Below are 22,644 nucleotides of genomic sequence, written 5' to 3' on the forward strand. Positions count from 1 at the left end.
TACAAATAAGACTTGGAAATGGGAGACTCAAACAATGTATTCCTTTGACGACAAGCATCAATTGTCGTAGAATGAGGGTGAGTAGGCAAATTTCAATCCCTTGATGAATATCATACAAGATATTGAGAATAAGCAAAGAGAGCATATCTCCTAAAACTTCACATGGATACACATTTGTGCTCAAAATATTGTGTAGAACTTTGAAGGTGGGGCTCAAATGTGTGGAGGACAAGAAGTTTCGTTTGTTTCTCGAAATTGTCGAGCCATCACATAGGGCTCGAGTTACTTCTCCCCAAACACTAAGATGATTCAGTGATCGTTCAGATGGAGGTGTATGGGTAACTCTAAGTGTCAGTAGGTGACTTGGCATTTCAGGAGTAATGTCCTGGGTTGTATTCACGTGATTAATGTTGATTGAGGGAGGGTCATCATGAGTAGCATGACATGATTTTAGAAATTGATGAACAAGATCATATTGGACTTCACCCCCGAAATAGAGTAGATTGTGCCACCCAATAGAACCCAGAAATGGGTCAATCTCAAAAGGTTCTATGTAAGAAGAATTGACCAAACGTTCAAACACGGTATCATTTATTTCTTGCCAACCAATAGAACCCAGAAATCAAAATTTTATTTCTTGCTATGCCAAGATACAAGGAAATTTTTGATGTAAAAACAACCAACATTGGTTGACTTACGGTCATCAAAATTTCCAGCTCGATTGGCGTCTGAGTACCCAAAGATAATAGTTGATGTGTCAAAGGGGAACCATAAGCCAAAATTAGTATTTCCCGATACAAACTTGATAATTCGTTTAACTGCAAATAAATGAGATTCTTTAAGATCAGCTTGAAATCTAGAGCATGCTCCTACACTAAATGCAATGTCAGGTCAGTTTGTAGTTAAGTATAGTAAGTTGCCTATCATAGTTCGGTACAAGTGTTGATCCACACTCTTGCCATGAATATCTTTGGAAAGTTTGAGTGTGGTGCTCATGGGTGTATGATCACTACTAAAAAAAGGGGCAAAGGATTCAGACCACGTTAGTTTTTTACTACGGATATATACCTTAGCTATGGTTGCTATGGTTTTAATCTGTAGCTAAAAAGTTGATACACCATTAATAATTAATAGCGTTGTAAGGGGCTTTATGAGGCCTAAAAAAATAATATGTTCTATCTAAGCTATCCATATATTTGTAAATATTACTTTAGAGCATGAAATAAAAAATCAGCTAGATCGAAAGCTCAAGTGGACCACACGGTAGGAAACATGGAGATTAAATCATATTTTCTTCTTATGGTGTGGTCCACTTGGGCCTTTAGTCTAACTTAAGTTTGAGATAATGAACTAAAATAATTTAATAAAATTAATGGTTGGAATGGATAAACAAAATACATCATAGTGAGCCCCACGGAGCCCCTATTAGGACCGTCCACGGTCCGTTTCATGAGACAACACCCAAATTTGGGCGCACGCTCAAAACAGAGTCGCGCCTAAAAAGGGGTTATTTCTCTCTCTCTCTCTCTCTCTCTCTCTCTCTCTCTCCATTCCCTAATCTCTCCCTTTCCCAATCCTCTCTCTCCCTCCCGATCTCTGTTCCATCTCTCTCCAATGCATCTCTGCCATCTCTTCTATCTCTCTCCATTCTCCTGCCTGAAGAAACACACGCTGTGAGGGATCAATGGTGCCTAATGAATGTGGTGATTTTTTCTTCAACAATAGCAAATTTGTGTTACCATCTCTGGTTTTTTTATGCAAGTTCTCTCCCATTTCTTTTCTCTGCAGTTTTTGGAAGCTTCCTTTCAGCATTGAACAAATTTATTGTTGACCGCTATGCTTCAAACACTTGGTTTCAGAGTATTATGTATATGAGTTTTTCAGGGTATGTGATGATAGCCTCGTGGAATTTGTTGGTGTTTAGTCCAGTATAGGGAAGCCTTTTTAGATGGATTTTGGGTAATGATTTTTTTTTTTTTTTGTGGTTGTTTTAGACATCCATTACTTGTGCGTGATTCATTTTATCTTCTGTTCTGCCACAGATATGGAAGTGTTCTCGCACAGAAGGTACCATTCAATACATTTTTATGCTTTATTTGATTGTAATACATCATATCATGCATCTTTAGTCAAACTTATTTCTTCTTTATTTGATGTAGTGAAATCAAGTGTTAAAAACTTGAAATTCACTATGCACTTGATAGGCACCAGTGGCCAGAGTTCAAGTTGACTTGAAACTGGCTGAAGTACTTAATTGGGTTTTCTTGGGTTTTTAATTCAATCCAAGTCTCCATTTGTTCTAATTTAATCATTGAGTTGCTCATGTACTGGATCAAATTTTCAAAGCAGAGTGGGGAATACATTCATGAAAGTTTCTTATACTTAACAATTACATGCTGACTAAGATACATATAATGTTGATGTTGCTCTATGGACTCTATTCAGAGTATTGCTCTTTTATTGTGGCAGCTAATATCCGTGTTCATGAGTTCTTTAAGACAGGTTATTTCATGAAAGGAATTCATCCCATTCCAGGGGCTCACCAGGCTCTTCTTAGATTGTATACATTTTGCAATTTGTCGGTTGTCACATGAGTGCTTTAATGTTTATACTCATTTTTAGGATATCTTTTTAATGAAATCAACATCCTTTAGTCTCTCAGTTTTTGAATTTACTTGATTTTGAACTGTTTATTTGAATAGATCTCACCAAAATGCTATCAAAGACCACACAATTGAATGAATCGAGAAGAATTATCCAGGATTGTTTCAGGAAATCCACTTCGGTAATCACTATGCTTTGGATGCGTCATCAAGATCCAAATCAGAGATTTGCAAGTAACCACTCCCTCCTTGGGATCTTATAATTTCTGATAAATGCTAAGGTTCACAAAAGGTGACCATGAAAACCTGAGTCTTGCAGTTTGAAAACCTCGATGAAGCCATTTGGGCATGCTTCGTATACCCACGTCTATCTAACTTTAAACATATGTTGGTTTTTGACATGTATATGTTGTGTTGGACAAGGCTACCTCAAGAGTCTCAAGAGACTTGATGTTAGAATAAGGAAACATTTCTTTTCTTTTCTTCTTCTTCTTCTTTTTTTTTTTTTCTGGGAACTATTGTGTGCGCATAGTGTTCATTGAGTGTTGTGCACATCTCTCCCCATCTAATAATGATGGGCGGGCATTTTTTAAATAGGTATTTGAAAATGTAAATATGAAATGCTAGTTAGATTCCTGCATTCTCCAAATGGCAGGAGACAATGTGTGCACTGACCTTTAGCTTTTCAAAGAAATAAAGAAAGAACATGAACTGCCTCTTAGTGCTCACTCTGTTAGCTGAAGTCATGCTCAATTTCTTAATAAAGAAATTTTGTGTGAGTCATGCAATGACAGAGACCTGTTTGACAAGAACAGTCCAGTTTTTTGAAAAATTGACACCCTTTTTGTGGTAAGAAAAATTGCCATTATGTTATAAAATTACCAAAAAAAGGGCCATGTTGAGAATTGTGTTTTTATTTTTCTCAAGCATGTTGTGAATGTGTTGGGCATGCATTAACATGTCCATTTGAACAAAATGACTCTTGTTATTCCTGGTTTTGGTGTTATATTTGGATAACTCATCTTAATGTGTTTGTACTCTAGTTGGATGCATCTTTCTATATTTTATACTTGCATAAAAGAATGTGATGCCACATGCCTTTCACAAGGTTTGCTAATCCCACACATTTGGCCAGCCGGTTTATATTGGCATGTGTGGTAAACATCTAGCCCTACCAGGTGCATCCTTGACCCCAAAAATCAGCCTGGTCAAGTCACCAGCTAAGCCACGCCGTAGAAAACAGGATAGCTAAAAGAACTTTTTAATCTGTTCATTAGTTCTGTACACTAGCCTAACTTTTGTGCTTGATTATGTACATAGAAGGTAACACTTGGTCAAAGGCTTGGATCTTGCAAGTGTGTAGGCATGTAGGCATAGCACCATGTCCAACATGTCACTTCCATGAATGAAACCAATGCAGTGATTTGTCTAAATCTCCCACAGATGACTTATCATTTTACTATAAGTCCTGTCTTTTGCAGGTCCTTGGGAGAAAAAGTGTTGATCGACAACAACCCTAGATATGCAGTTGAATGCCCAGAAGTCGGCATCAAAGTTCTACTCTTCGACTACAACAACTTGTACCCTTGGTGCAAGACTGGCTCTAAGACCACACACCCTCTGATAACTAAAGTCCATAACTGGGAAGAAGTAGAATAGCACCTGGTCTCATGGATAATATCATAGATCTCACCCACATTAGGGTTTCTTAAACTACCTGGGTTATCCACCACTAGTTGATTCTACTTTGTCTATGGAAGAGATGTTGAATTCCCTGAGGAGAAAAGATATCGACAGTGATTATAGAGCTTTTATCCTCCCTAACTCTCCCATGAACATCCATTCAAGACTCACCTAAGATGCTATTGAGATTTAGGATTTTAGAGGTACGATACATACGCATCTTCATTGTTTATTTCTTTCTTTTAAACTTTTTTCTTTCTTTAATAGAAGTGTTGATGATGTGCTAATAATAATAATAAAAAAAAAGCAAGGAAGGTGAAATTAATATTTTAATGATGTTACATTTTTTTGTGTTTCTGGTATGTCTCAACGCACACTGCCATTGCTGTAACGCAGAGAAGTTTAAATCAGACTTGAAGAAGATAGCTATGACCACTTTGAGTTCAAAAATCCTTTCCCAGGACAAGGAGCATTCTGCTAAACTAGCCGTAGATGTTGTCATAAGGCTCAAGGTAAGTATTCGACCGGACTTTTTAGATGTTATGAGGGACTCTCTTGTCAAATCATCACAAAGTCAAATTGTGCCTTAAATGTGGCTATTGTTCTTGATTAGATGTGGTGTTGGTGACAATTTATGCCCCATGGTTGATAAATGGGTGCACAAACTTACTCTGTATTGGTTATTTATGATAATTTTTGCAATTCCATGACATGGTATATCATGCTAAGCTGAATTAGAATGCACTACTTAACTAGAATTTAATGTCATTTGACAATTTGATTTCCCATCACCTCTTTGCTACAACAGTTGCCTCTTCTCCACTCAACTATACCAAATGTTGTCACTTTGTTCTTCCTTTTCTTTTTCTTTTTTTTCTGTATACTGTTGAGGATTTCCCCTCTGGTTCATGGTAGTTGGCAAAAACTGAAAATCTTTGTTCCCACTTCTTCTTGTACTATTTCAATGTTTAAAGTACTGAGTAATTCATATGAGTAGAGATTGTAGAGGTGATTCATGGCATTTATGTGAGATATCTGGGTGATTCATCAGCTAGGGGTCAATGCAAACATTTCTATGGCCCAGAAATCAAGCTAGTCCACTCTTCAGGTGGTTGCACATGGATGAGAAAGTTATGACAAGATGATTGAATATATTCCACATAGACATCTGGCCACTTGAGGAACAGACCATCTTGCTTTTTGGGTCAGAGGGCCCCCACCTGATCAATGGCCCGGATCGTTCATAGATGTGCCCACTGAAACATGTGCAGCGACTCCTGAATTTCCTCAGCATTCTAGTGATGTTCTTCTGGAGCATTCCACAACCGATGTTATTTATCATATTGCCATTCAATTTTTCATAATGGCTAGATTAGCAATGTGCACTTTTCAGATTGAAAACATTAGGAAAGGATATTCTGTGAAGGGCTTGCAAAATTTTCATTGAATGTTCTCATATTGACCTCTGATTAAAGTTAAACAAAGTTGTTCAACATTTTGAGCCACATTGGACATTGGTAGCATTATTTCTCCAACAATAACAAAGTGGAGATAGAACAAAGTTTCAAATGTATGCATATTACAAATGAAAATGCAGCCATCTTTCTAATAATCGACCCACCAATACATGAACTTGGGGTTTTAGCATCTCAAACCATGAATCTTTGTGATTAATACTCTCTAACAATTTATTTCTTTATTTCTTTTTTTGTTCTAAGATACAGGATTCTTATACCACATGTTTTTGTGTGAACCAATTGTGCTTATTGCTCTTGTTTGTGGCGGGAATAATAGAATTGAGGTGCTTCTGGTAGAGGATAATGCTTTCTTCTTGTTTTTTCTCTTCCTTAGAAATGTTATTTCAATGCCTTCTTTGCAGGTCCATATGATCTTCATATCTCGTCTTCCGACCAATCTCAAAGAGAGAGAACTCCAGAACTAGGTGAGATGGTTGCTGGGCTATGAGGCTTCTCACTGAACTTCAAGGGTGAACATCCAATGGGCTTTTCCCTCTTCTCCACTGCCCATCTTTCACTCGTTGTCAAATCTAGCATTCAGGTATAATACAATCTCCTTGGGTGAAAATAAAATTCTGCTTATGCCATCCTTTATACTCACATCGAGTATATCTTTGAATGGTTAAATTTTTGGGTTTTACAGGACATGGTTTTTTATGCAGAATCCAAGTATGTTCTTCACGTAGAGATGGTGAAGAATAATCTTTTCGTCAAAAGATGTGATATAATTTGTCAATTTAAGTTCATACCTGTGGGGTCCATGTTTGAGTGGTCTAAGCCGACGATATAATGTGCCCCATTGCGGATGAACATTGCAAGGAAATCTCCCAAGTGGGAAAATCTAACCATTTTAAGTAAGAATATGTTGCAACAATTTTTATTCAAGCAAGAAAATGCTGTATATTATCTATGTATAATCTTACAGTCCAGGAGATTTTTAGTGCATGAGCCATCAATGGATGGACCCACCATATCAATTGTTTGGATCACTCAAGCCGTGGGTCCCACTTATACAAAATGGAAACCTAGTCTATTCTCCAGAATGTCAGCCCTAACATTGCATTAATACCTCTTTATTTATCCGTGGTTTGTTGTTTCATAACTGAATATTGGTGGACTATGATTCTTCAAAGAGTTGATACCATGAAATGTTTCTTCATGTTTCTTCATCCCAAATAAAAAATTCAAATTCTTATGCTCTTGAAATTTGAATTATGACGGTTGATCTTGAGTTGGTTTTTAATAATTAGGTTGTCCGAGACATTCATATCTTGTGATCAGATGAATGAATAGGGATTGATTTCTATGGGCTTTGGTTGCACATGCTACAGGTCTTATTGGTGTGCATTTCTTGTAAGAAAATAAAATACAACTTTGAATGTATTTCCAATGTAGTGAATTTTTGAAGTTGTATCTGGTTGTAAACAGGGGCACTTCTGTGATTTGAGGCTTCATCTCATCATCAATAATGCCAGGTTTGCTATTTTAAGGTGTACTAGATTGTAATATCTTACTGATTAGATGTTTCTAAGTGTCCAAAAGTAGTTGGACAACAAGTTTTAGAAAGGCCCACTCATTCAACAGTTAGGATAACAATGTGGGATAATTTGAATATAATTCTCATGTTTGAAATGTCCATGCGATATTTCGCATTTTACTCTAGTGTTACAAACTTGAGATTTAAAACTTTCTGAAAGAAAGTTGATAATTGAATACTATCTGTTTTGGAGGCTATGTATTGCTAATTTTGTTTAGGCCATGACTGTCCAACAAGTTGAGGCACCTATGGATCTAAAGAAAGAGATGGGAAGATTAATATTTTAACAAAAGTATGGGGAAGCATTCACTCCCATGAATTGTTAGATGTTTATTTGGTTTTTAGATGATGCATATTTTTCTTTGTTTTTCAGAGTTTATAATTGAGTAGATGAGCATGTGCTCTTCAAGTATTGTCTCTATTTTTTTTTATTTTTTTTTATGACTTCTCATCCTTGTCCTTTTCTATATTTTTAGTTCTTCAGTTTTGGGGCACAACTTTTCTGTATGATGATATTCATTGTAGGATGAATCAATTCATACTGTAGATTTGAGTCCATACTCGTCTTTTAATTTTCAAGTTGCAAATGGATTATTGTCACTACAAAAGCTTTATCTAAGTATCTACCAAAATCACTAGGAAAATGATTTGGGTTTGTTTTGGATTTTTGGGTTTTTAATTCCAATTGCCTAATCTAATGCAATCATTCCATTTAGGTTTTCTTTCTATTTTTTCACGATGATTGATTGCTTTTATTTAGCTGGACGTTGAAAAGGGAACTGGTGACCAACTAACTATAGTTTACCTAGCACACAATCCACTTTTACAAGCATTTTGTGCCAGGGTCCAATTGGAAACAAAATTCTTAAGGCACATGTTTTTTCATATGCAGGCTAGTGCATTCGAAGGGGTTGTTTCACCCATGCAGATGTCAAGCTTGATATGGTGGTGAAGGCAAAGGTGCTTTTATTTTCCTACATTCATTGTTACTTCTGTTTTGCTGACAGTCTTCAAGTCACTCTTTGTTCTATTTGTTATGGTATTAATACTTGATTTATGCATAGACTATGTACCTTGCTCCAATCAGGTGCAAGGATGGGCTTTTTTCATCATTTGAGTTGATGTTTTACAATGGAATTTGTTCGCTCCCTTTCCTACTAATCTTTATAATCTGTTCCACTTAAATTGAGGTTGCTGCATCATTAGTTGCTAGCATTTGTGGGCTGTGGATATGGATTTTTCACTTTTACAATGATGCGTTTTTTCGAATCTATTTGTTGGATGTCAGAACCCACTTGATGAATCGTAGTTCGAAGGCTTGACCTAACTTAAGGAGTTGACTCAGTCAGGTTATATCTAGACTCAGAGAAAATCACATTTCAGTCATAAACCTTAAAAAAAGTAGTAGTTACTTTAACTAAGTTAGAAAATCACATTTTAGTCACAAACTTTTGTTGTTGTAAGTTCCTAATTAGTTTGTTTCTGTATTTACGTCGAAGCTATCCGGATGTTGAGCGAGGGTCCCCAGAAGGTGGGAATCGCTGTTATGACCATGATGAAGTTGTTCATTTCCTATGGACAGCATATGGGTGGCCTAGCCATTTGGACAGGCTCGTGTTTATGTATTATCTCGAAATTGATGAAGCAGATCTAGATGTAGGTTATAGTGGCTAAAAGTGGAATGAAATTGATGATATATATATATGAGAAACATTTTGGCCTGATTTTTCTCTCCTCCTTTTCTTACTCATGTCTTTCTCTCTTACTATGTAATGTTTCTACAAGTATGTTCCAATTTTGTTAGTTATATATGTAATAGCTTATTGAGGACATGCAGAAAGCAAAGGAAGAGATAGTGGAATTAGAAATTCAGATCATTATTGCATTATATGGAGGGTGTTTACTGTGTTGAAGTGTATTTGTTTCTTGCACATGAGGGCCTGCCTTAGTTGTATGTAACCACTCTTCTTGTTGTTGGTCTCAGATAGTGGAATTGGAAATTCAGATCTCTTCTTTGACGGAAGATCTTGAAAAGGAGCATCTACGCCGGCGTACTCGCCAGAGCAATTATGAAAGATAGGTTTTCTCTTAATTTCTTGTCATAATTCTTATTTCCCATCTCATTCATGTGCAGTGGGGATATGGAAGAACTTCGTAGGAAGTATTTGGAGATGGAGTCAAAGCTAAAGTTTGAATAGGTTCCTTTTTTGTAATTCTTATGATAGGTTGAGCAAAGTGAAATATTGTTTATTTAGAAATGTGAACATGGAATGCATTATATGATTTGATTGCTATTTGTAATAAATGCATCATTTTTTTCCTGATTGCATTTTATGTACTATTCCTATCAGCATTAAGCTTAGATGAGTTATCAATCAAAGCGGTTTCTTGCAATGAAAGCAGGCACCATGATTATAATTTTTTAAATTTTTTTAAAAAATAGCTACGGATTTTAGCCATAGCTATTGTTCTGAAAACCATAGCTATTGCTAACTTAGCATATTGCTACGGATTTCATTCCACTTTTAGCCACTAATATTCTCCATAGTCGTAGGTACATTTTGATACAGAAATTATAGCTACGGCTTTTGTCTGTAGCTACTGATATCTATTGCTACGGATATAATCCATAGCAATTGGTTTTTTGACCTTTGGCTACCCTACCAATAGCAACGGACGTGCTACGGACTAGATCCATAGCAAAGTGTCTTTAGCTACGGTTTTTGGCCGTAGCCTTTGCCCTTTTTCTTGTAATGGATGAGTACGTTCAGATTCAAGTCCAAATCATTTTACTAAATCTTTTACATACCTGGACCAGTATATAAAGATCCCATTAGCCATTTATTTAACTTGTAAACCAAGAAAGAAATTCAGCTCACCTTCCATGCTCATTTTGAACTCCTATTTCATCAGTTCAGCAAATTCGTGAGCAGTAGCTTCACATGTGGAACCAAATACAATATCATCTACATAAATTTGGGCAATAAGTAAGGCATTCCCAGTCTTCTTTGTGAATAACATTTTATTAACACTCCCTTTACAAAACTGGTGATTGAGTAAAAATTGAGTTAAGCATTCATACCATGCTCGGGGTGCTTGTCTCAGACCGTAAAGAGCTTTGCTTAACTGATATACATGTTAAGGAGACTTTGGATCAAGAAATACTTTTGGTTGTTCTACATATACTTCTTCCTCAAGAATACCATTAAGAAAAAACACTCTTCACATCCATTTGAAATAGTTTAAATTTAAGGGCACATGCAATAGACATGAGAATTCGAATAGACTCAAGACGAGTTATGGGGGCAAATGTTTCATTAAAATCAATGCCCTTGATTTGAGAATATCCTTGTGCTACAAGTCTTGCCTTATTCCTTACTATATTCCCAGATTCATCAAATTTATTTTTGAAGATCCATTTGGTTCCAATAATGTTTGGTTTTTTAGTTTGGGAACTAATTACCACACCTCATTTCTCGTAAATTATTGTAGTTCTTCTTGCATGTCTGCACTCCAGAATTCATCTTGTAGTGCTTCTACAACATTCTTTGATTCAATCTTTGAGGTGAAGCAGAGATGACTGTAAATACCTTCATTAGGATCTCTAATGATTTGATTTGGAGGATGATCCTTAATGAATGGTATATTACCAGATGATTGAGGATTAGGAGAGGACGTGGATTTTTCATTAGATCAATTTGTTATAGAAGGTTCTACATCATCCTTTATATTAATTGAAGGACCATTATCATCATTAAGTTAGTCATCAACAACCACATTGACGGTTTCTTGAATAGTAAGTGTCCTTAAATTGTATACTCTATAAGCACGACTGTTTAGAGAATATCCATGAAAAATACCGTCATTGCTTTTAGAGTCAAATTTTCCTAGGTGTTCTCTGTCTCTAAGTATATAACACTTGCTACCAAAGAAACGAAAATACTTGACACTAGGCAATTTTCCACACCATAACTCATACAGAGTTTTGTTTAATCCTGCTTTGAGATATACACAATTCACTATGTAGCAGGTAGTGTTGACAGCCTCAGCCTAGAAACTTTTAGCCATGTTCTTGCTATTAAGCATTACTGAGTCCATTTCTTTCAACACCCGGTTCTTTCTTTCCACTACTCCATTTTGTTGTGGTGTTTTGGGGGCTGAGAATTAATGTTGGATTCCATTTTTATCACAGAATTTTTGAAATCTTTCATTCTCAAATTCCCCACCATGATCACTCCTTGTTCTTTTAATACAATATCCCTTTTCCTTTTGGAGACGTTTAGTCATTTTCAAGAATTCATCAAATGCATCAAATTTTTCCCCAAGAAAAGTGACCTAAGTAAATCTGGAGTAATCATCTACCACTACCAGAAAATATCGCTTTTTGCCATGACCCTTAACCGTGGTGGGACCCACTTAATCCATATGTAGCAAGTCAAGTGCTGTTGAAGTTACTATGGTGGTTGTTTTTTCATTTCCAACTTTAATTTGTTTGCCTTTAAGACAATCACCACATACAATCTTTTCTTTATTTTTAATCATAAATAGTCCTCTCACCAAGTTTTTAGAGTATAGTTTGGCCAAATTACATGTTCAAGTCTTTGATGCCACAGCTTGGACTTGGCATCTAAGGCCATATGGCATCTCATGGATGGGACACTGTCTCCTTTACTATCTATCCAATAGCAGTTATCATTAGTGCGAAGGCCTTTCATGATTAGCTTTCCTTTGAGATTTGAGATCTCGCACGTCTTTAGAGAATGAGACAGAGTGTTCTTTGTTGCGGATTTGAGAGATACTTAGAAGGTTGTGCTTTAATCCTTCTACACAAAGAACATTCTCAATTTCGGGCAATCCTGACCCATTTATTGTACCCCGTCCAATTATTTTAGCATAGCTCCCATCTCCAAATGTCACTGACTCACCATCAAATTCTAAATAATCACAAAACTGTGTCCGGTCACCAGTCATATGTCTGGAGCAACCGCTATTGAGATACCATTTGGAACTATTGCCTATTGTTAGTACGGTATGAATTACAAGTCAATTGTTCTTATTCTTTATTACCCATTTTTTTATCATCTTCTTTGGAGGTAATGTTTTCTTTTGTTTTTCTCCTTGAGGTTGATAGACAAGGAATTCATTGGATTGAATCAGATTTACTTGTTTCATCAATTCTTTAGTTTTCTAATTCATTTAAGCTACCTGTTTTAGTAACTCCTCTATCCTTTCAATCATATTGGGTGGAGTAAGATGCTTTCTTTCTTCATCAAATATGTTCTTTGAAGTTCTCTTTGCTACATTTCTAGTTGTTTTGAATTTTTCTGTACCTTCCAACCAGAAATTGTTTCTTGTGTTGTTACTTGACGCAACACATTTAGTGACAGATGATGTAAGAGAAGGGCTTGATTTATATGATTCATGTCCTAGACCTCTCTTATCTTTAATGTTTCTCCCCATTCCCTGAAGTCTTTCTAATCTTTCATTACTATGGGAAAACTCGTTACTTAGTTCAACTAAATGTATAGATTTCTCTACATCTATTTTTAGTTTATGGTTTTCAGTATTTAGATGTGAGTTATCTGATTTCAATTTGCTCTTTTCAGATTCCAATTGATTTATATGTTTATTCAGTTCTTGAATTTCTAAAATCTGACTAGTTGTTGTCCTTTCAAGCTTCTCATCGTTGGCATGATATTGTTGAAGATCATTGATTAGATGAGTATTAATGTCAAGTGCTTTATCTAGATCTTTTTACCATTGCCTACTTTTGTTTCATCAATGCCAAGCCTTTTAAGGACATTGATGCTATGAGAATAGAGTTGATCATAGGCATTATGTATATTTTCTTCTTTTTTTACTTCCGAGATGAGTGTTTCATACTCACTCATCTCCTCAGTGTTTATTAACACTTCTCCCTCTCCGTTAGTCATATTCCTAACTTCAGTTTAAAGATCTCCCATTAGGTTGTTAAACCCTTCAAGAGGAACCCGCTCTGATACCAATTGAAATTGCAATATAACCACTAGTACTAAAGTATGAAGTATGATTAGCTGTCCTAGAGGGGGGTGGATAGGACTTTTTTAAATTTTGTTATTTATTGGTAACAACCTATGCCTAAGTTTTACAAACAAGGAATTAAGGCAAAGTAATTCTATGACTTCCAAGCCAGTAGAGGGTCCAATTCACGTAGGGTTATACAAACCACATATGTAAAATTAAATCCTATAAGGATAATGTGTATTGTTTGTGGGTTGTGATTTCTATTAATACTAATACATAAACTAAATCACGCATCAATGTGAACATATGACAAATTTTCACAACCCCAAGTGTAGGGTCGCGATGCAATAATAATCTTGGTGAGACCGAGGTCGAATCCACTGGAACTGAACTCATGTGTCTTCTGAAAGTAACTAGAACTAAAACTAGAAGAAGATGAAAACCTAAATCTGGAATATGTGAGAGAGTAATTGTGATTAAAGTAATTAAAGCTAACAAATTCAAATGTTGTAACTAGGGTGCCAAGGATCCACTTGTAGCAATTGGGAAGCGATCGTGCATGATTCAAGGACATAACTGGAATCAGAGTCCTATCTTATCTAGTTGATAAGAATAGATTTGTAAGATCTTTGAACTTCTCATGGATCTAATCATCAATGGATGAGAGTGGTGAGGTTTTGGAAGTGTTTCCGTCACCTAACCATGCCTAGGAGACAAGGCAAATAATAGCAATTTACCTAACCCACAACCAATCATAAGAGAATTGTGAAAGTTAGGGAGGATTCCATCACCTTACCATGCCCATGGGACGATAATGAACAATAGGATTTCCTAATTTCACAATCTCAATTCAGGAAAAGAAAATATCTTAAGCTATCACAGATATATTGTAATTTAAGTCATAACAAACTATTAAAAACTAAAAATATTCCTTCATAATCAAACTATGATCCAAGAGAGTTCAACAAAACATGAATCAAAATAAAGCAAACATCCCAATCATGCTACAAGCTTCACCTCTTAGCCCTAGCTAAGAGGCTTAGCCAACCATAGACATGATTGAACTAAAAACTCTTAAACAAAATGAAAAGACCAACTAAAGAGAAAGAAGAACTCCCAGATGGCGGCTCCACCCTTTTGCTCCAGGGATCCCTATTTATAGTTTTAGGCCTTAGACTTTCGCACCGAGTGGAAAATTCTGGAAATCGTCTCAAGTTTACGCAGTCTGCAAAAAAATTTCGTAACGCTCGACTGGTCGTGGGACGTCCTTGACCGTTCGTGGGCCTTCCTCGACCGGTTGTGGGACACCCTTGACTAGTCAAGCAGGATGAAAATTTAGTTGTTTTACTCACTAGAGTTTGAGTCGAGGTGCCTCGACCGATTAAGCTTCGACTGGTTGAGCGGTGTCTTGGACTAGTTGTGCATAGCCTGGATTGGTCGAGCTAAGGTCAGGACCAGTCGAGGATTACACAATTTCACTTAAAAACTTTGATTTTCTTCTTTCTTGACTTGGTTTTCTTGGATCTTTGGTATGTGCATTCTTTATTCTTCAATTCATCAGATTCATTCTTGGCTTTGGTGATTCTTGAGCGTTAAATCCATGTTTTTAACATCCTTTTCAATTTAAGCTCTTAAGTTCACTTTGTAACACAAACATGATTAAAATGGACATTAAACATTATCATGTTCATAAAACCAAGTAATAAATGGGGTCCAATATGTAATATTTGACCCTCAACACAATCCCCATCTAGCATTTTGCTAGTCCCAAGCAAAGTATGCGAAAAATACTTCAAGAACACAGGATAAATTCCATAAACCTGGGTGATTTTTAAAATAATCCAAATAATAGAGTTTTAATATACATCAATGTTGTGCATTATTCTCTTCAGCTCCAGCACTCAGTAAATTTCACAATCTAGTTCAAAGTATTAATCCACAAATTAGAACAATTCTAAACATTGAGTTCCATGAGTGTATAATGAAGCTTAGGCTTTTCAAAATAAAAGGTTCAATTCTCCATTTTCATGATAACATTGATAATCAAAATAGCATTCAGGCCAACCAAAACCTAAACCAAAACATACCTTATAGTTCATCTTTTTATTCTTCCAGCTTTTGATTTTTCCATCGATGGCTTTCATGCTATGTCAACCTTTCTAAAGATCTTTAATAGGTAACCATTTTCGACGACAACTGTTTTTTAGCTGGCTATTCCCTCTCTCTCTCTCTCTGTCTCTCTCTTCAATTTGAACATGATGGATAAATTCCCCAAGTTAGTTCCTTCCATGCTTAATAATCATCAAGTTATTAATTCAATATCAAACTAAAACCTTAATGTGTAAGCTATATGTGACATGTGAAATCATGACTCAATCATTGTCTAAAAATTATAATCATGAATTAATAATTCGAACTTAATGTGAAATCTAACAAGTAACTGAATCCAAGAGTCATAAATCACCAACATTAAGTATCTTATTTTTCTAAATCATAGATGAACTTCAAAATCACTCAAATTTATAAAATTTTCAGTAAGAACTCACAATTTTTGCTCAAAGACTAAGAAAACACTGATTAACTTGCTAATCCACACTCCCAACCTAAATCTACATTGTCCTCAATGTAAAAGATATAAGCATGCAATGCACATAAGACAACGAAAGTAAAGGAGAAGTTATGGAAAGGTAGTACCTGAAGAAAGAATTTTGAGGTGTTCCCAATGATCTCAGTGTGAAGATGGGTTAGCACAAAAGCTCAAACAAACAGTAAGCAAACTATCCTAAATAGCATAAAGTCAACTATCCTATACATAACATAAAAGCAATAAACTAATCATAAACTAGGAAAGCAAGAGAAAAACTACTCATTCATGTCGCAAGGTTCCTCCTCCGGCCAATACCTTGATAAATTTCTCAGTAGGTTTCTCAACAAGATCATCCAAAAGCCACTTTTACAATAGGCTTGGATGCCTTGGAGCATGAATTTCCAGAGAAATTTATAAACCTTTAAAAAAATTGTCGTTGAATCGCCTGAGGTAACTAAAGTATATATGACTCACCTGCGATAGAAAAAGTTTCAATGTTAGTACTCCATGGTAAATCAAAGACTACAGGTAGATAGAATTCAGAAAAATTCTCAGTGGATGCTGTAGTATTAACACGTTCTGAAGTGTCAGACTTCAATTCAAATGTCAGCTCTCATTCCTGTGATATTAAACATTCAGGATCTATAGAGGGAAGGGCTTCAAAATAAGGGTTCTCTCTGTTAGTGACAACTACCGAGTTGTTGTCTTGCAAGGCATTCACTATTTCTTTTAACATAGGATTATTTGAATATGTAAATTGTGCCAAGCAATCATCCAAAGAGTTGAAAAATTCAGTTGAGAGTAGCTTATTCTCCACATTGAAGTTTGTGATGGTCTGCCCAAAGATTCCATCATCTTTGAAAATGGATGGACGCATGCTCTCTTGCTCATGCCCTGCACAGATAGATTGAAAATCAGTAGGCGAAGAATTGATGTGAAGACTTTGTTCATCGATACCACTGAGTAAAGACATTATATTGTTAAGGGTTGATAACTCAGATGGTGACCTTAACTGGATGGTTTCAAATTCCAAAGTCATATTGGGTGACTCGTCCATCTCCCTAGTCATATTATAATCTAAATTAGGAAAGTGGACCAAACATGCCCTAAAAGAGTCCTATGATTCACCTAAAAGAGACTCTTCCTCCATATTTAAATCAAGCATATCATATGGGTGGAGTAGAACTTCCTGTGCCTTGTGATCACCTTCTTAGACCATAATTGAAGTTAATTCCAGTGAATTTTGGGTTGTGCTCTCATGAATATCATCCCAATACTTATCATCATCCAATTTACTGTAATTCACAAGTGGAATGGGATTGCTTTCCTCACATTCTACTCCTAAATTGGGTTGAGGTTCGAATAAATTAACCTCTCCCTCATCATTGAAACCAAGTGTGTCATGTGAGTGAAGTATGTCATTATCATTATATTTGAAAGACACCCACATCTCTTTATCATTCCTATGGACCATCATCGAGATTGACTCTTTGGAAAATTGAACCGTATGTTCATTATCACAATCCAACTCTTCTTTCTCAAATTCATTATTCTCCATAATCGCATCACATGAACTCCACTGTTATATATCTTCTCTAAGTTCTTAAAGTCTTTGGAGTGTATTTTGTTGGCTGAGCTCTAGAATTTGCATGAAATTTTGAAGTGAATTGTCTTGGATCGTTTCTTGTTAGATCTCAGAGGTATATGACCCAAAAGAATTGTCACTATGATGCACTGTTGGTTCAACTTCCCAATCTTGATATTTCTATTGATCATAAGTAGGGAGTTGGGAATGAAGAATTGGATTGGGTTGAGGCTGGGGTGAACTAGCCTCCATTAGCCTATTAAGGCATGATTCAAGCTTTTCTAGTAATTTTCTCATGTTTGCAGAAGAATCTGTGTCACTCTGAAGTGACTCCTCTTGGATAAATTCTGGTCAGATTTCGAAGGTAGAGGACCCAAGAGAATAATCAGTATAACAAGTTGTTAGTTCATCTTCCAAATTTTGATGTTTCCACTGATCATAGTCATATGGATCATAGGTGGGTGAATCTGATGGTTGTTGATACATATTATCACCCATAATATAATCACGCATCGTTTTCTTCTTGTCAGATGGGTGATAATAATTCTCGCTCCCATAGTTATGATAACCCCAACACTCACGTACTGTTCTCTTAATCCGTGGGGTATAATTGCTCCCCCGCATATGATCGTATACTTTTTAACTGGTGGAGCATTATATTCCAGTCGGTTCTCGATGATAGTTTCAGAAGAATTTTGAGACATAGGTTGATTTCTATCATAATCATCATACATCCCTTCGTAATATCTCTTAGCTATCTCAACATACAGACATTCCCACTCTTGCATGGTGAAACCCTAACTCTAAATCAAATCGTACAAAAAATAAAAGAAGAATCCTAAGCAATAAGAAATCTAGAAATAGAAAGAGAGAGAATCAGAAAGAAGTTACCAATTTAGAAGGTTCTATGTTGGAATCCTGCAAAAGAAAACAAAACAAGTCAGTTTCTAAAAACAAACATTCTAAAATTAAAAAGTTTCTAAAAACAAAAATAGAAAGAGGAGTTAGTTTCTAAAAATAGAAAATAGAAAGTTTCAAAAAAGAGAAAAAGTTAGTTTCTAAAATCAAATTAGGAAAGTTTCTAAACCTAGAATCAGAAATAATTTTTAAAATAAAAAATCCTAGAATTAGAAAGTTTTTTAAAATAAGAAACAAATCCTAATCTAAAAAAAAAAAAAAATAGAAAAACCCTAAGCTTAACCTAATTCTAAAACTAGCTAATCTCATTAAAAACGCAACCGTTAGTCCCCGGCAATGGCGCCAAAAACTTGTTCATAACCCCAAGTATAGGGTCGCGATGCAGCAATATTCTTGGTGAGACCGAGGTCGAATCCACAGGGACAGAACTCTTTTGTCTTCTGAAAGTAACTAGAACTAGAACTAGAACAAGAAGATGAAAACTTAAATCTGGAATATGTGAGAGAGTAATTGTGATTAAAGTAATTAAATCTAACAAATTCAAAGGTGCTAACTAGGGTGCCAAGGATCCACTTTTAGCAATTGGGAAGCTATTGTGCATGATTCAAGGACACAACTGGAATCAGAGTCTTATCTTATCCAGTTGATAAGAAGAGATTTGTCAGATCTTTGAACTTCTCATGGATCTAATCATCAATGGATGAGAGTGGTAAGGTTTTGGAAGTGATTCAGTCACCTAACGATGCCCAGGAGACAAGGCAAACAAGAGCTATTTACCAAACCCACAATCAATCATAAGAGAATTGTGAAAGTTAAGAGGATTCCATCACCCTACCATGTCCGTGGGACGATTGTGAACAACGGGATTTCCTAATTTCATAATCTCAATTCAGGAAAAGAATATATCTAAAGCTATTAAAGATCTATTGTAATTTGAGTCACAACAAACCATTAAAAACTAATATATTCCTTCATAATCAAACTAGAATCCATGAGAGTTCAACAAAACATGAATAAAAACAAAGCAAACATCCTAATCATGCTACAAACTTCACATCTTAGCCCTAGCTAAGAGGTTTAGCCAACTATAGACATAATTGAACTAAAAATTCTTAAACAAAACAAAAAGACCAACTAAAGAGAAAGAAGAAGAACTCTCAGACAGCGGCTCCATCCTTTTACTCTACTCCTCCAACCCTAAAAGATGCCTAGGAGTACCCTAGGGACCCCTATTTATAGTTTTAGGCTTTAGACTTTTGCATCGAGGGGAAAATTCCAGAAACTGTCTCAAATTTACGCAGTTCGCACAAAAATTGCGTAATGCTCGACTGGTTGTGGGACATCCTCAACTGGTCGCGGGCCATCGTCAACCAGTCGAGCTTTGACTGGTCAAGTAGTGTCTAGGACTGGTCATGCGTAGCCTGGACTAGTCGAGCAGAGGCTAGGACTGGTTGAGCATTACACAATTTCACTTCAAAACTCTGATTTTCTTCATTCTTGACTTGGTTTTCTTGGATCTTTGGTGTGTGCATTCTTCATTCTTGGTTTCATCAGATCCTTTCTTGGCTTTGGTGATTCTTAAGAGTTAATTCCATTCTTTTAACATCCTTTTCAATCCAAGCTCTTAAATTCACGTTACAACACAAACATGATTAAAATAGAACATTAAACATTATCTTGTTCATAAAACCAAGTAATAGATGGGGTCCAATATGCAATATTTGGCCCTCAAAAACAAACATAAGCATACTTAGGTAAATGTACTTAAAACAATCCCAAACACAATCATGTACAATGGTTTGGCTACTTGCCTACTCCACTCCCGACGGACACACTCTCTCCTAGAGTGTACCAGATTTCACTATCTAATGGTTTTAAATCAAGTTAACAATGAACCTTCACAACTTACATAAGGTTAAACTAGGACACCTACATAAGGTTCCTAGATGCCAACACAAGGTGATTCATCATACCTAAGGGCTCAACACTGGGAGCCTACACAAGGCACATCCTACATAAGGCTACACGTCCTACACAAGGACACAACGTATTCCCCCGTCGGAGGCCTACAACTAGGGCTTGGCGAGTTTAACACTCAAACTCTAAATACTAATCCTACACAAGGAAAGGGCTTTAGACACTTTAGACTCTAAGTACTTACAAAGTAAGTTAGTGAGTCCCGTTCTCACCCAATGTGAAGATTTCAATGATGACAAAGAAACTTCAGCTCCCTTGAACTGTAACCTGTTGATGATGCTTTCATGAAGTCTCTGAGGTTATGAGGTTTAGGGTTTTTTATCTTCTCTATTTAAATGATGGAGTTTAAATCAATAGAGAAGGTTCTCATGAGCTAGGCATCCAGAAGTTCCAAAGATAGTATGATTAGTTGGAAACTTTATGAATACTAGAGTTCATAATTCAATCCAAGCATATATGATATGAGTTGATGCTCAAGCAATGGATTGAATGATGAACTCTAATAGGAATGAGATAATAAGTAAGAGGGTAGATAGATCTTGGAATAACAGGAGCAAACTCTCTTGGATTCTAGCTCGTTTTATCAAGAGAGACACTTGTGTATTTATAGTGTAAAATCCCAATGGTAAAACAATGGGCAGAATTTTGAAATCGTCAATGCTATTGAAGGATTTTCGATGTTATCAAAATTTGAATTTTGATACCATCGAAGCACCTTCGATTACATTGACTCTCTACTCAATATATTCATTTGAGAGTAGAATAAGTTCTTAATATTTTTAATCGAGTATTTTTCAATGATATCAACGTGCGCTTTGATTCATTGAGGGACACTCGACACTCGATCCCATCGAGATTTTCTTTTGTTTATACATAAAGGTTGCTAGACAGTTTTGTCACATGTTCGATTTTATCAAGGAGCTCTTCGATCTATCAATGTTTGAATTTCAATGATATCGAATGGTCTTTGATGAACTCGAATAAAATAGATTTTCTTTGAAAAACTTGCTGGATAAAACTGAGTAAGTTTTGATTCTATCGAATGGACTTCGATGTTGTTGATAACTTACTCTCGATAACGTCAAGGAGGCTTTGATGTCATCAAAGAGCACTTAGAATATTTTCTATTTCTTGGAAGAACTTCAAGGTCCAAGTAATCGAGGGTCATTCAATATTATCGAAGAACGGACTTCAATGATATCGATAGCAGTCGATGCTATTGAGAACTACATAATATCTTTCATTTTATTGTTGGACAAAATGGGTGATCATTCGATGTTATGGAGTGATTTTAGATGGATCGAAGACTCCCTCGATTGTAGTTTGATGCACTCGACCAGCACTTGTGACTTTCAGGTTTTGTTCCTTTCTTCCCTTTATACTCTTGGTGTTATATATACAACCTCTACCAGAGGAAGTTTTAATTCATTATGAAGGGTAAGTTGGGAATATGTGGGGTCAGGTGAGGCTAGGGTTTGTTTGTGGGATGGTGAGGCTATGACTGACAGGTTTGATCTTAAACATGGCCGTCATCTTCTGTTGAGGCTTGTCATGCCCTAAACTCAAAAACCGGACTCACAAAATTCCTGATCCCCAAATCCGGTGCTGACTGCCTATGTAGTACCCCATTCTTAGTTTTCAGTGTCCATATGCTAGATTTCGATCCTGGGATTCTATAAGGAGAATTTTCTAATGTACATTTAACTCATAATAAGCATAAACACAACTTTATCTAAATCACAAGGGTAACATCATCATCACGTATCCACTAATATAAACATTTGAATACAGTGCTGAAAGGGAAATACATAAGATAAAATCAAAACTCCAGAGGTTCGTTGCATGCTCCAAGCTCAACGCTGCTCCAACCTAACGCCACCAGCACGCATCTATCATGCATAATCTCATAAAAAGATTAGTGGGTGGTGAAAGTGTGTGCACAAGGTAAGTGCCAAGTAAGCAATATCAGAGTAATCAGAGTAAGCGAAAATACTGATAAGCCCATAAATCATATAATATTAGAAATATTAGCAAGATCATAAATCATACGATATTAGAGTAATGTGAAAACATGTTGATATGCCCATAAATACCATCAGCCTTATCCAGGCTATGCGATGCAAAAACATAATAAAAATAATATCATATACTGATGAAGCAATGTAGATCAGCTATGCAATGCGGGGACAGTAAGTCAAATATCATATGCTGATGATGCAATGCAATATGCGATG

General features: G+C 36.0%; 1 pseudogene; it reads left to right on the top strand.

The window, feature by feature from the left end:
* Nucleotides 1-883: 883 nt before the first annotated feature.
* Nucleotides 884-9,420, top strand: LOC131224320 (uncharacterized; annotated as a pseudogene).
* The last annotated feature ends 13,224 nt before the right edge of the window (nucleotides 9,421-22,644 follow it).

This window comes from Magnolia sinica, chromosome 13 (genome assembly GCF_029962835.1).
Source record: "Magnolia sinica isolate HGM2019 chromosome 13, MsV1, whole genome shotgun sequence".
Taxonomy (NCBI): Eukaryota; Viridiplantae; Streptophyta; class Magnoliopsida; order Magnoliales; family Magnoliaceae; genus Magnolia; species Magnolia sinica.